Genomic DNA, 12,238 nt, shown 5'->3' on the forward strand with positions numbered 1-12,238 from the left:
CTCGTACCTTCTTTTGACAGGAAGGACTGTGTCAGCCAGAAAGGGTGGGAGCTTTCCAGGAAGATGGCTGGTGTTCAGAGCTGAGACCAGCACAGTAGTCTCTTGACTCTGGGCCAGCCCATTGTCCGCTACATCCTGCTGTTTCCCAGGGTGTCAGCTGCCCCAGTGGCCGCATCCCTGCAGGGCTACGCTTCATGTTTGTCATCGCATTGTTGTGATCTTGAGAAGTCTTTTCCTAGTTTAGATAAAGAGCTCTATCATTTCTAATTGGATGCAATGTTTTCCCTCTGAATGATTATTTCATTCTGTTAGTGCATAGGGCTAAAAGCTCAACACTACTGTTGCAGCACTGCATAGAGTAAAGCTCTATTCTGCAGAGGAAAGTTCTAGTCTTTGAACACAGACCACCTCAAACATGGACCAAGGATCTTATAACTGCCTGGCCCTGGTCACAAGAGGGAAATTGTGGAGGGTTCAGGGTAAGTCTAACATCCTCCTGGGAAAAACAACCCAAAGGACCCATTGTAGAGAAGGTGGCCATGTGTGTCATTTTCACAAATGAAGGAAAATACTTTAGACATAAAAGCCTAGCCAAGGACAGTGCCTGGCAACCATTCGGCACACAATGCAGGTTGATTAAATGAATGAAAACTCTATTCTAAGGAGATTTTTATGGTAAAGCTTCTTAGGAGAGGAATTGGACATACTAATGACCCTAACAGATGAAAGGCTTATTTGGGAACACTGTATAAACATCAGTTTCTTAGTAAGAGTGTAATAAAGAGAGAAGGTAGATGGTAGTGTCTGCCACCCAGAAAACTGGGGAGACAAAGAAATAAAAAATTCTTACTCTCCAATTTCAGTTTCGTTTACGCTATGTGCATCTGTTATTGTGTTATATTCCAAGACTTTGGTTTTTACTAAAGTTTGGGTTGATCAACTCCTGAGAGTGTACGAGAGACATGTCCGAATCTCGTAACGAAGCCTTCCTAATAACCATTAATCCCGGACAAGGAGTGTGAGTCCTTGTTAGCTTCCATCCTAACACTGGACATTCTTGAACTTGCCTTTAGACTTTGGGGAGGGGCGCGTCCTGCTGTCTGGCGGCTGTGGCCCTTGCTGTAGGACCTCCCAAGTAGCCCAGGCCACCAGCTTCATAGGCACCCTGAGAAGGGACAGACATCTTTGGTGGCACATTCAGGGGAGGGAAGGTGTGCCAGCCCTGCCCTGAGGAACTGCTGATTTTATTTCTACTTCATATTCTGCCATTCCTCTGGGGAAGACAGGTAAAAACACATTTAGAGGAGAATGTAGTTTGTCAAAACATCCCATGACTCCCACTAACTTCAGGATAAAATCCAAACTTAATTGGTATGGCAGACAAGGTCCTCCATGATTTGACCTCAGCCTTCCTTTCTAATCCTCATCCTCTGTCACTCCCCATGTAATCCACCAACTTCTGTGAACTACTTGTCCCTTCTCAAATGTACCATATTCTTTTATTACCTTTGTGCCTTTTCACTATGCTCTGCTCTGTGCCTAGAAGGCCCTTTTTCTTTTTTGTGATTTGGTGAACTCCTACTCTTCCTTCAAGACCCAGCTCACATAGTCCTCAAGAAGCCTTTCCTGACTCTCACAGGCAAAGTTATTTCTTATCTCTATTCTCCCTTAAGGTTTTGTGCAAACATCTCTGACGATACATAAGTCTCTCCAAGAGTTAGTTATTTATGGGTTTATCTCCTCCACTCACCTGTAAGCTCCTGATCTATTGGGGCTCTAACTACTTATTATCCCCTGAGCCTAGCCCCATGCCTGGCCATATTAGTCACTAAGAAATGTTGAGTGAATGAATGAATGACCTGGAACTAGGTCTTAGAAGGCTTTGGTGACCCAACAAAATGATTCAATCTCAGCCATTGTCAGTGGTGTCCAAAATGGTCCATTGGAGTACAGGGAGAAAATATTAGAACTGCTGTTTATATTTACGTTTGTCAAAGATTAACAATGAAAGTAAGCTTTCCTAATATTTTATATGAATCCATAGTAGCACATTGATATATACGTTGAGAATCAGGGTATGCATTTAAAACACTGTAGGCCACTGTTACATATAATGGGAAGAGTGAAAAATTCTGAACAGGGAAAAACCATGAAAAAAGCAAGTGTGTAGGAGAATTGATCTTGTAGACTGGAGCGAGGGAGGACGTGAATCGGTGTGGAAAACACTACAGTGGTCCACTCACAAGAGATCATAGGAATGGAGTGGGGGGAGGAAGATCTACTAAAAAATTACTTTCATTACCATTATCTTCATTATTATGAGCAGGACAAAGTTTCCTATTGGACAACAATAAGCAGAATGTGTCAGAGACCCTAAAATGCAGTCCGAACCCGGGGGAGCCGACAGAACTCCAAGGTAAAGGTAGAATACTTGGCCCAGGCTTGGATTCTTCTAAGTGACACTTAAAAATTTTTTTCTCCACTTGTTGGAAGGGGCAGCAAATAGGGATCACCCATCTGGCCTGCTCAGTCCCCAGGTGTGGCTTCTTAGTAAAGACTATTTATAGCCCCAGGTTTCAGCAACATTGTGAAATTGCTGTGTGGGAGGGGAGGATGGTGGTTCTGGGCCCTGGCTGGGTGAGTGACCATCTCCTGGCTGCTTCCTGTTGGCTTAGGAAAGAACAGAAGAAGGTGGATTTGTTTGTCAGTTGAGCAAGCAGCCGTTGCCCGGCCTATGCCTGACCCTGTCCCTTAAAATATTAACCATCTCTTAAAACATTTGTGTTTTGTGCCCAAGGCCAAGGGGGCCCCCAAGAGAAAGGAGAGGAGGAAAGGATAAGAGAAAAGAGAGGAGGGTTTGCTACATCAACAATTTATTCGTTCCACAAACAGTAGTGGAGCGTCCACGGTGACCCAGGCACCACCCAGGGTTGGAGAGCTGAGTAGAACCTGATGTCCATCCTAGAGACTCACAGTCTAGCAGAGGAGACAGATGAGTTAACACAAGACAACCGGGAAAAGCTAAGCCCTGGACTGCTCTGTACCTTCTCAGCATCTCCATTTACCAAAGAAGGTTCCATGGGAGAGATGGAGGAAAAGATCGGAGATCTGAAAGTTTCCAGGGTCTGGGTCCCCAGGGCAGTGATTTTCAAACTTTAGTGAGCAAAAAGTGAGCTGGAAGCACTGTTGAAAATGCAGCTCCCAGCTCGGCAGGACTGTGTCAGTGGGTCTGGAGCGGGGCCCAGGGCTCTGCATTGGTCCAGCTCTCCAAGTGGATTCAGATTGAGTGGCCCGTGACCACAGTGGCTCGCTGCCCTTCCAAGCAAAAGTCTGGGCCTGGAGCTGTAGGCCCTGGGGCGAGTCCACCAGAGGCTGATGGAAGAAACTGAGAGAAAGGAAAGGGAGCATTAGAGACGGTTAAGGGCAGAAAACGGAAAAAGAAAAAATCTAGTTTTCGAGAGGGAAAAGGGATGTCTCTCTAAGGAGAAGTGAGCGAATATTACCAGGGGCCCTGGGACTGCTCAGTTGACTAGTGTCCATGTGTTAGCCATGATTTTAAGAAAGCACAAAGCAATGCCTTGGGCATCAGTAGCACCTGTGGGACCCTGCTTTTCCTTTGTCACATCTCTCGTCTTTCTTCCGGATCTGTCCACGGCCACACTGGGCTCACCTGCAGGCACTGGGGCTGAATAAAGCCGTGGGCTGTGGAAAGGGGGACCGTTCTGGAGGAGGTGCACTGACCTGACGCGGTCTTCAGTGACTTGCCTGGTTCGTGGCAGCTCTGTGTCGCCGCACCCTCACCCTCCACAGCCCCCAGGCTAGTCTGCCCTGGAGCGGTGTCCAGCTCGCTACCTGGGGAGGCCACAGTGGGCCAAGCTGCGAGGAGACAGCGCTGACGGCCACCAGCAGTTGCCACCAGTGGGCTGCAGGTCTTAGAACTCGTGCTGATTGCAACAAGAGTGTTCTCTTTCTGAAACTGGCTTTAGGCCCAAAGCTGAATCCCTGGGGTACGGTTGGTGTGACCCCAGCACCATGTGGTTCTTCCTCGGCTCCAGGTCTGACGCTTCTGTTTATCGTGGCACAGTCCCTAAAGCAAACTTTCCCCACTTCTCTCCAAGTGGACGTCTCTTCCTTCATTCTTTAAGCTCCTGCTCTAGTGTTACCTTCCTTGTGACTCTTCCTTAACTATCCCCTGTCCCAGTGGGAGGCCCTATCATTATGGACTCCTTGTTCCCGTGCGCCCTACCCGTCCGACTACAAGCTCCGGGGATCTTTCCCCTGGGAGTCACTAGAGCCTAATGGTTAGGAATGCTGGCTGACCTGAGTCAGAAACTCAGCACCGCCACCTGCCAGCTCTGGGACCTCAGGCAAGTTACTTCCCTGTCCTAAGTTTCAGTTTCCTTACCTGTAAAATGGGCAAACAATCATACTTACGATTAAGGTTAAATGAGCTAGTTCTTAGCCCAGCGCCTGCAACGTGGTAGCTCTCCATAAATGTTTGCTCTTGTCATTATTCATATGTACATCCTTACTTTTACCCTAATCCCCATGGACTTAGTACAGATCAGATGGCAATGATGTTTATTGAATTCACAGTTAAGACATGTAAACTTCTCACTGGATCTGTTCATTAATACATTTTAAGAAGGAGTGGGTAACTCAGATATTTTATGGTGTTTCCTCTATTCGAGGATTTCTTTAGAGTGGAATTAATCCGAATGAGTTCAGGCAGCCTCTTCTTAATCGCTCTTCGTTTCGTGTCCATTGATTCAGCGTGTTTTCCTCACTTCCGTCCCCATCCTCATATTTGCTGTCCTGCTTCTGGAGGAATAAATCAGGACATGGTGGTCATTTAAAAGCACTTTAAACTGCATCTAATTTCTCTAGGGGAAATGAGCTATAGAATTCTACTAAGTCTGTTAGAAAGTTTGAATTCCACTTCTCCCACTGTCCCTTTCCATCTTGTGAAATGAAATGGGAAGAACTAAGTAAACTCCAAAGTCCCTTTTAGTTGCAATGGTCTGTGACTTTTAGGCTCAGAAAGGTAAAGCGACTTCTATAAACAAACATAATTTAACGACAGTTCTGACTCCCTCATATGGGTAATCTCAGAAAGAAAATAGGTGCAACCTCTACTACTCGCCCTGTTTGCGGGGCACCTTTCCTACTTACCTGGGGTCACTAGAGGCTGTTGGCACTGCGGAGCTAAATGTCCGGATGTTTGGTTTAAGTCCCTCTGAGTTCAGGGATTCTGAGGAAAGGTAACAAGGGTGGACTGAGCTTAGACTGAACTAAGCTCTTCTTAGTGATCTTAATCAAGTAATCGAAGGTTAACTATGAAAAGGAAACATCATAAAAGTAAGGGAAAAACTGGTAAATAATTTATGAGTTTCCCTCCCCCTCCAGGAGAAGCTGAGCACAAGCGTAATCTATGCCAGGGAGGCTGAAGATGGGGAGTTTGCCCAGCCTGACCCCCAGCCGGGAGGTCTCTGAGTCCAGGAGCCCCTCACAGTGCAGGAGGATCCCCCTTCACCCTAGCAGGGGGCCAGGGGACAGTCCTTTGCCCTGTCTCTTCCTCCCTTTCTTATCCAGTGTGGCTCACCTTGAATGCAGTCCTGGGCCACTGTTTCTCATCCTCGTATAATCCATTCTCTTTTTGAAAAGCATCTTCTAAAAATCTCATATATACCTCTTTCCCCAGAGATTGCGATCAGCGCCCACTGGGCCCAGGCCTGTCCCTTCCCTCACTTAGTGAGGCCAGTGCCAGCTCTGGCGCCTCCCTCTTGCCGCTCTCCATTGACTGCTGCTGATTGGTGATTGGTACGCTTTTTTGTCTCAACACAAACCCAGAGATTCTTCTGTCAAAGACAGTGCCTAACTGAGTCATCCATTCAATGAAAGTCTCTTCAGCACCGTCTGTGTGCCATTAGGCACTGCACGAGGCCCAGGGCATGCCATGATGGATGAAACGTAGGCGCTGTTTTCCAGAAGCTCCAGAGGGCACACAGACAATTCCAGAAGGATCGGTGTTATCTAGAACTATCTAGAACTAAGTACAGAGGACTGGGGGACCCAGGGGAAGGAGTGACTGGCTCTGCCTTGGGGCTGGCAAGGTTTTGCAGGCAGAGAAAGGAAAGGACAGCCAGGAACAGGACACAGCGTGTGTGTGTTGAGATGCAGGGTTTGGATGAAGCAAGGCCTATTCAGGAAGTGGCTGGTGGTTGCGGGAGAGCGGGAACACCGTGCATGGGGTGGGAAAGTGATTGGAGGTGAAGTTGGAAAGCTGGGTCGCTGTCAAATGTGAAGAGAAGCTAAGGTACTTGGACTTGATCCTGTTGGCAACAGTATCATCATCAGATAACTCAGCAAGGAACTGAAAAATAATATGAGTCTTAGGTTTTCCAATATAAAGTTACCTGTTCAGCCAGCATCCTTGTCAAGTAATTAGAGGTTAAACTTGAGAAGGGATCAGTGGGGGAGGAACCTCTGAGGCAGCCGTGAGTGTAGTCTTGACCGGTGGAAGCTTCTGTAGAAAGTGGGGATATAATTACTCTAAATCTTCAGCTTTCTGATTTAACTCCTCCATAAACCAAACTTGTTTTGCTGCACTCCTAGAAGGGAATCAGCTCAGCTTCCCACATGCTGTCACTGTATTACAGTGAGAGATGATAAGTAATCAGATTTCTGTCAGAGTGCTTTGTAACACAGGATGTTCTACAAATACATTGACAATTAGTACCGCGGTTTCCCCGGGGGATGCTCAGAAGTTCCAACCAGGATACATCCCTACTCAGATAACCTCCTTGGAGAAGGTTGTGCCCTTCAAATTTAATAGGCAACTTTAAAGCGGAAACACATGACAGTGAGAGGGGACGGGCACAGATGGGCCAGATCAAATTTGGTGGCCATGAATATTATTGTTCTTGTTATTCAGAATAATAAGCATAAGGCGGCGAAGATAAAGCATGTTTTGTAGATCTCTAGCTTTTCGGCATGTTTTGGGGGTTAATTAAACTGGGTTTTTTAATAGCAGAACTTCTCAGAGCCTTGAATATGCTCACGAGCATGTGAATTCAAAGGAGGTTTTAGACACAGGGTGTCTCAAGTTCATTTGACCACCAAACCCTCTCCTATTTCCTGGTCCACACTGCCTGGAGGCCCTCCAAGACCCTCAAGAAATATTAGAGTCCACTCTCTGGCCACACTATATTTTAAGAGGAAGATGCCCATTTCCAGGGGAAGCTGGAGGTGACCTGTGGGGCAGGATTCGTGGCAGAAGCCGCAGCAGAGGCCCAGCCACCTAAGGCCGTGAGTGTTCCTCTCTGCTGTAGCCTTGGGGGCTGACCTGAGGGGCTTCTCCTCCTGTTCTCGGCCGAGAACTGCCCTGCTTTCCATCGACCTCACCCCACGTTACCTTCTCCTTGTTACCAGCGCTGGCTGGTAGCCTCATCCCTAACTCCTGACTATTCCTGTTCCTTGATATTTTTAGCCCTGGCCCAGAGCTTGTTACAGGAACTCAGCAAGCAGGGCCCAAGGCTACCTCATGAATATCCTCTCATTGCTGTAACACTGGCTTACGAAATGTGACTATCTTTCCTCACATTTTTAAGTTACTATTTGGTTCTTTTTGGGGGGGCAGGGAGTCTTTCAGGACTCCTTTTGTTCTGTATTCCACCTCGCATAGTTAGTAATTAATTGTTTTGGTTTTGCACGTGTTCTCTAGGGTTTGCTCTGTTTTCCGATCTTTGTGTATTGTCTTCTTTTCATCTCTGATGCTTTGGTTTTCTTTACTTGGGGGCAAGAAGAGACCACAATTTGGTTTTGCTTTCATGGTTAGTATTAATAACGTGATTTTTTAAAGCACGATGTTGTCAGAATTGCATGCACAAAGTGACCTTCTCTGGGGGTCATGGTGAGGACAGCTGCATTGAGCAGGAGAAGTCGTCGTCCCCGTTTTATTAGGAACAACTATACTCTCCGGATTTGGCCCTTCGGGGTTGTCCTCCGTGGGTCTCTGCCCCTCTAAAGATGCTCCTGGGTTCTCTTTTTATTATTATTTTTTTGTGTGTGTGTGGTACGCGGGCCTCTCACTGCTGTGGCCTCTCCCGTTGCGGAGCACAGGATCCGGACGCGCAGGCTCAGCAGCCATGGCTCACAGGCCCAGCCACTCCGCGGCATGTGGGATCTTCCCGGACCGGGGCACGAACCCGTGTCCCCTGCATCAGCAGGCGGACTCTCAACCACTACGCCACCAGGGAAGCCCTGGGTTCTCTTTTTGAAGCAAAGCTGATTTCTGAAACCTCATGATCCATTTCAAAAATTAAACCAGCCCCTCCATTTGAATAAGAAACTGTCCACCAGCTTCAGGCTTTACCTTAATCAGTATTAGTTTTATTCAAGTTGAAAATGTCCTCCTGGGGAGTTTCCTCGTTGCCTAGTGGTTAGGATTCCACGCTTTCACTGTGGAGGCCAGGGTTCGATACCTGGTCGGGGAACCATCCTACATGCCTCATGGTGTGGCCAAAATACAAAATAATAATAAAATTTTAAAAATTGAAAAATAAAAATAAAACAAAAAAACTGTCCTCCCGGTGCCCTCTCCTTCCACTAAAATTCTTGATTCCTTCTAGAGCCTCATTTTACTCAAAATAATACAGTTTCTTCCATTCTCTTATGCTCTAGGCCTACATTTCCATCTGTTTATGGAAGAAACCTCTCTCTGGAGGGCCTATGAGCTTGTCAAATTCAGCCTGTCCCGAGATAAAGAGCACTACCCTCCTCACCCTGCCCCGGCCTTGCTGTTCTTACGCATCTGACAGCCTCTGTGCAGACGAACAAGCTTAGATTGCCCAGGCCTCATGGCATCGTCCTTCTTCCCCATTCCGTCCATCTAATCTGATCTAATTCATATTTTTTTCAGTTCTGAATCAGTAATTCCTCTTGCGTTCATCTCCTTCTCTTCCTCCTTTCTGTCGTTGCCAGCTCTTTTCCGAACAGCTCAGTAACCTCCTTGGTGACCTTTTATGAGAACTGCCCCTCCTCTGAATCCATCCTCTACTCTGCAGCAAGAAAGGCTTAATCAGCAATGAATACTCCCCGCCCTGCCCCACCTAGACCCCCACACCAGGACCCGGCATCAGGTCCTCAGCAGTAGACTGAGGGGCACCCGAGGCAGCTCACGCCTTCAGGAGAAGGTTGTCGTCACTGTGTGACTGAACCAAGCTACTCTAACTGCTCCTTCACCTGCTCAGCCCAAACCACAGGGGCCTTCAACAAAGGACACGTGTTCTTGTGGATCTGGGAATCCCTCCAGGCTCTCTCTCTGGGCCGCTTTCCCCACTTTATGTTCTATGCTTCATACCAGGATCTTCCTGCTAGCCTATCCTCCAACTAGTTGTGGCCCAGTAGGACTCTCTGATGAGTGTTGGAGGCTGATTTTTGCCTCACCCCAAATATCATGGTCTACTAGCTACAGGCAAGCCCTGGGCTTCCCAGTGGCTGGGATGCTGCAAACCAGCTGAGGTCCAGCACCGTGGCCTTCCAGGGGGTCCAGATGGGACTCCCAGTGACAGTGCCTGACACTGTTAGGTTTGAGAGATGAAGTTCACTGGCAACCTTTTGGAATCCATAACAAAGATTTCTAGTTTGTTCATTCATTGACTAATTTAACAAATGTTTGTATAGAGAGCCTACCAAGTGCCAGATACATTACATAGTGTTGAGGATACAGCACTGAGGGTGCCAGACTAGGTCCCTGGTCATGGAGTCTCTATTCTGGTGCTGGAGGGACAGAGAAATAGATGTGTCAGCTCATACACGGCATCAGTAATTGTCAGTTGTTCCCAAAGTCTGAAGACAAGCTGTACAATATGTAAGTGACTGAGTGGGGAGGACTGTTCTAGACAAGATCCCCAAGGAATTAACCTCTGAGAGTTGACATTTAAGCAAAGATCTGAATGCTAAGAAGGAGCCGACATGCCAGTTTGGGTGGGCAGGGTGTCCTAGAGACAGGGACCAGCAGAAGTGCAAAGTGGGAATGAACTTGGATGAGTCTGAAGAACAGAAAGGAGAACAGTGTGGCCGGGCTTGAGGAGCAGAGAGGTGAGGGAGGAGAGTTGGAGTCAAACGGGAAGACACAGACCGTGGAGTGTGAGGCCTTGGTACGCCTGCCTAGATGTTTGCATTATTCTGTGAGAGCAAAGGGGAGTTATGCTCTGCACACCCAGAAAAGGGGTGATACTAGAGACCACGGTGCCTGAGCATCTGCGAAGGTTTCTGCTGATGACACAGGGAGTGGAGACTCCCAAGGGAGTGCCACATTTCTTAGACATCCACAGCCGGGGCTGGTATCTTGATGGGACACCTAGCCCCTGGGGCTGGTGATGAGTTCAGAGACAAAGAAGACCAAATGGACTGAGGAGGGAGCAAGCAGAGACCTACTGTTCTTTCAGTAAAGTTCCTGGAGGAAAGGGGGGTGGGGAGGTAGAGAGAGGGTCCTGAGATTCAGGCAGGCTGCAGATGCGAGCTCTAAGGATAACGCCCCGAGACAGATGCAGGGTTATGGGTTGCAGCAGGGGAGCCATGTTGGAGAAGCAAAACTACTCACACTTAAGCCTGGCTGGCCCTGCACATACCCTACTATTCATTCTTAGCTCTGCTCTCCTGCACAGTGGACACCCTGAACCAACACACACAAGTCTGCAAAAATACATGCAAAAATGGCACTCTGATATTTATGCAGGAGTGTCCAATGTGCTAATAGTATAAATTCCAACTCCAGGCAAAATGATCTCCTTGACTTTTTAATGCCCTAATCAACAGATCTCCCTTGAGAAGGGCCTCCTTCTTTCATGATTGTCCTTTTTCTTGGATAGTTGTTTTACCTTTACTAATATGCAATGGTTTAAAAAAACAGAAAAAGAAAAAAGAAAAAGAAAAAAAGCAACCCTACTAAATAGAGGGCACTTTGAAAATGCAAGGACCGCTCCGTTCTCTGACGAGCCTTGCAGCCCTGGCCAACAGTGAGGCTTTGGGATAAAGTTAGGCCTGTATGAAGGATGAATGGGCCCAGTCTGTCTCCTGCAGAGCTCTGCTGTGCGGATGGGGCCAGATTCGTCACTTGGCTCATAAGCTTTAATAGAGCGTCTTTCATTCAAAGATCCCAGGACACTTCACAGCTGCTAAAATGATCCTAAGCAAATATTTGTAGCCACACAGTACAGGTGGGTCTACGGAGGCACTGAGAAGAAAAAAGGACTGACCAAAGACCCCAAGAGTCAACTGCAGAGGCAGGACCAGAATCCAGGACCTGAGCCAATTCAGAGCTCCATCTGCAAGACCAGGCCTGGAAAGGACCGTTGGGACTTTGTGACTGAGATGAGACATCAAACAAATTTGAGATCCACAATAACAGCCAGATGTGAGCCCGCTTCGTCCTAATCCTATGCTGTTCAGGCACATGTGCGTGGTGACTTGGTGACCTGCCGTTCTAAGTGGTTGGGAACGTTAATAATTAAAGCCCTCTAATTAGATAGACAGCATCTGTCAGAGTGAGCACGTGCAGTAGAGTGTGTTCTGTGTTCCTGTCAAATTCACATTATAGCTTCAATTATACTCATTTCTGTGTGCTGGGGCCAAAAAGTCCAATGTACAAAAGCAACCACATGGCCGTATTGCCAAGATAAGGGCAGACACGATACAATCCACCTGCGTAGGTTGCAGGCTGGGGTCTGAGTCAGGGGGGCAGAGTGAAGATGGAGTGCTATGGTCTGAATGTTTGAGTCCACCCCACATTCATATGTTGAAATTCTAACCCCTAAAGCTGATAGTATTAGTAGGTGGGGTTTAGTAGGATGTGATCAGGTCCTGAGGGTGGAGCCCTCATGAATGGGATTAGTGCCCTTATAAGAGACCCCAGGGAGCTCCCTTGCTCCTTCTGCCATGTGAAGACACAACAGGAAGTCTGTGACCTGGAAGAGGGCCCTCACCCGACATGCTGGCACCGTGACCTTGGACTTCCAGCCTCCAGAACTATGAGCAAGAAATTTCTGCCATTTATAAGCCACCCAGTCTGTGGTATTTTGTTATAGCCACCCGAATGGACTAAGACAAAGAGTGCACTTTAATGGGGTCCTTCGGGATGGATGCTGCCCCATTCTTGCCACTGCTGACATGAAGACAAAGTTGAGCTAGGGTAGTCAGGTCTCCTTCTCTGAATTGGCTGAGCTGGAGTCGATTA

Source organism: Aethalodelphis obliquidens, unplaced genomic scaffold (assembly GCF_003676395.1).
Source record: "Aethalodelphis obliquidens isolate GAN/ISIS:26980383/991018 unplaced genomic scaffold, ASM367639v1 scaffold25, whole genome shotgun sequence".
Taxonomy (NCBI): Eukaryota; Metazoa; Chordata; class Mammalia; order Artiodactyla; family Delphinidae; genus Aethalodelphis; species Aethalodelphis obliquidens.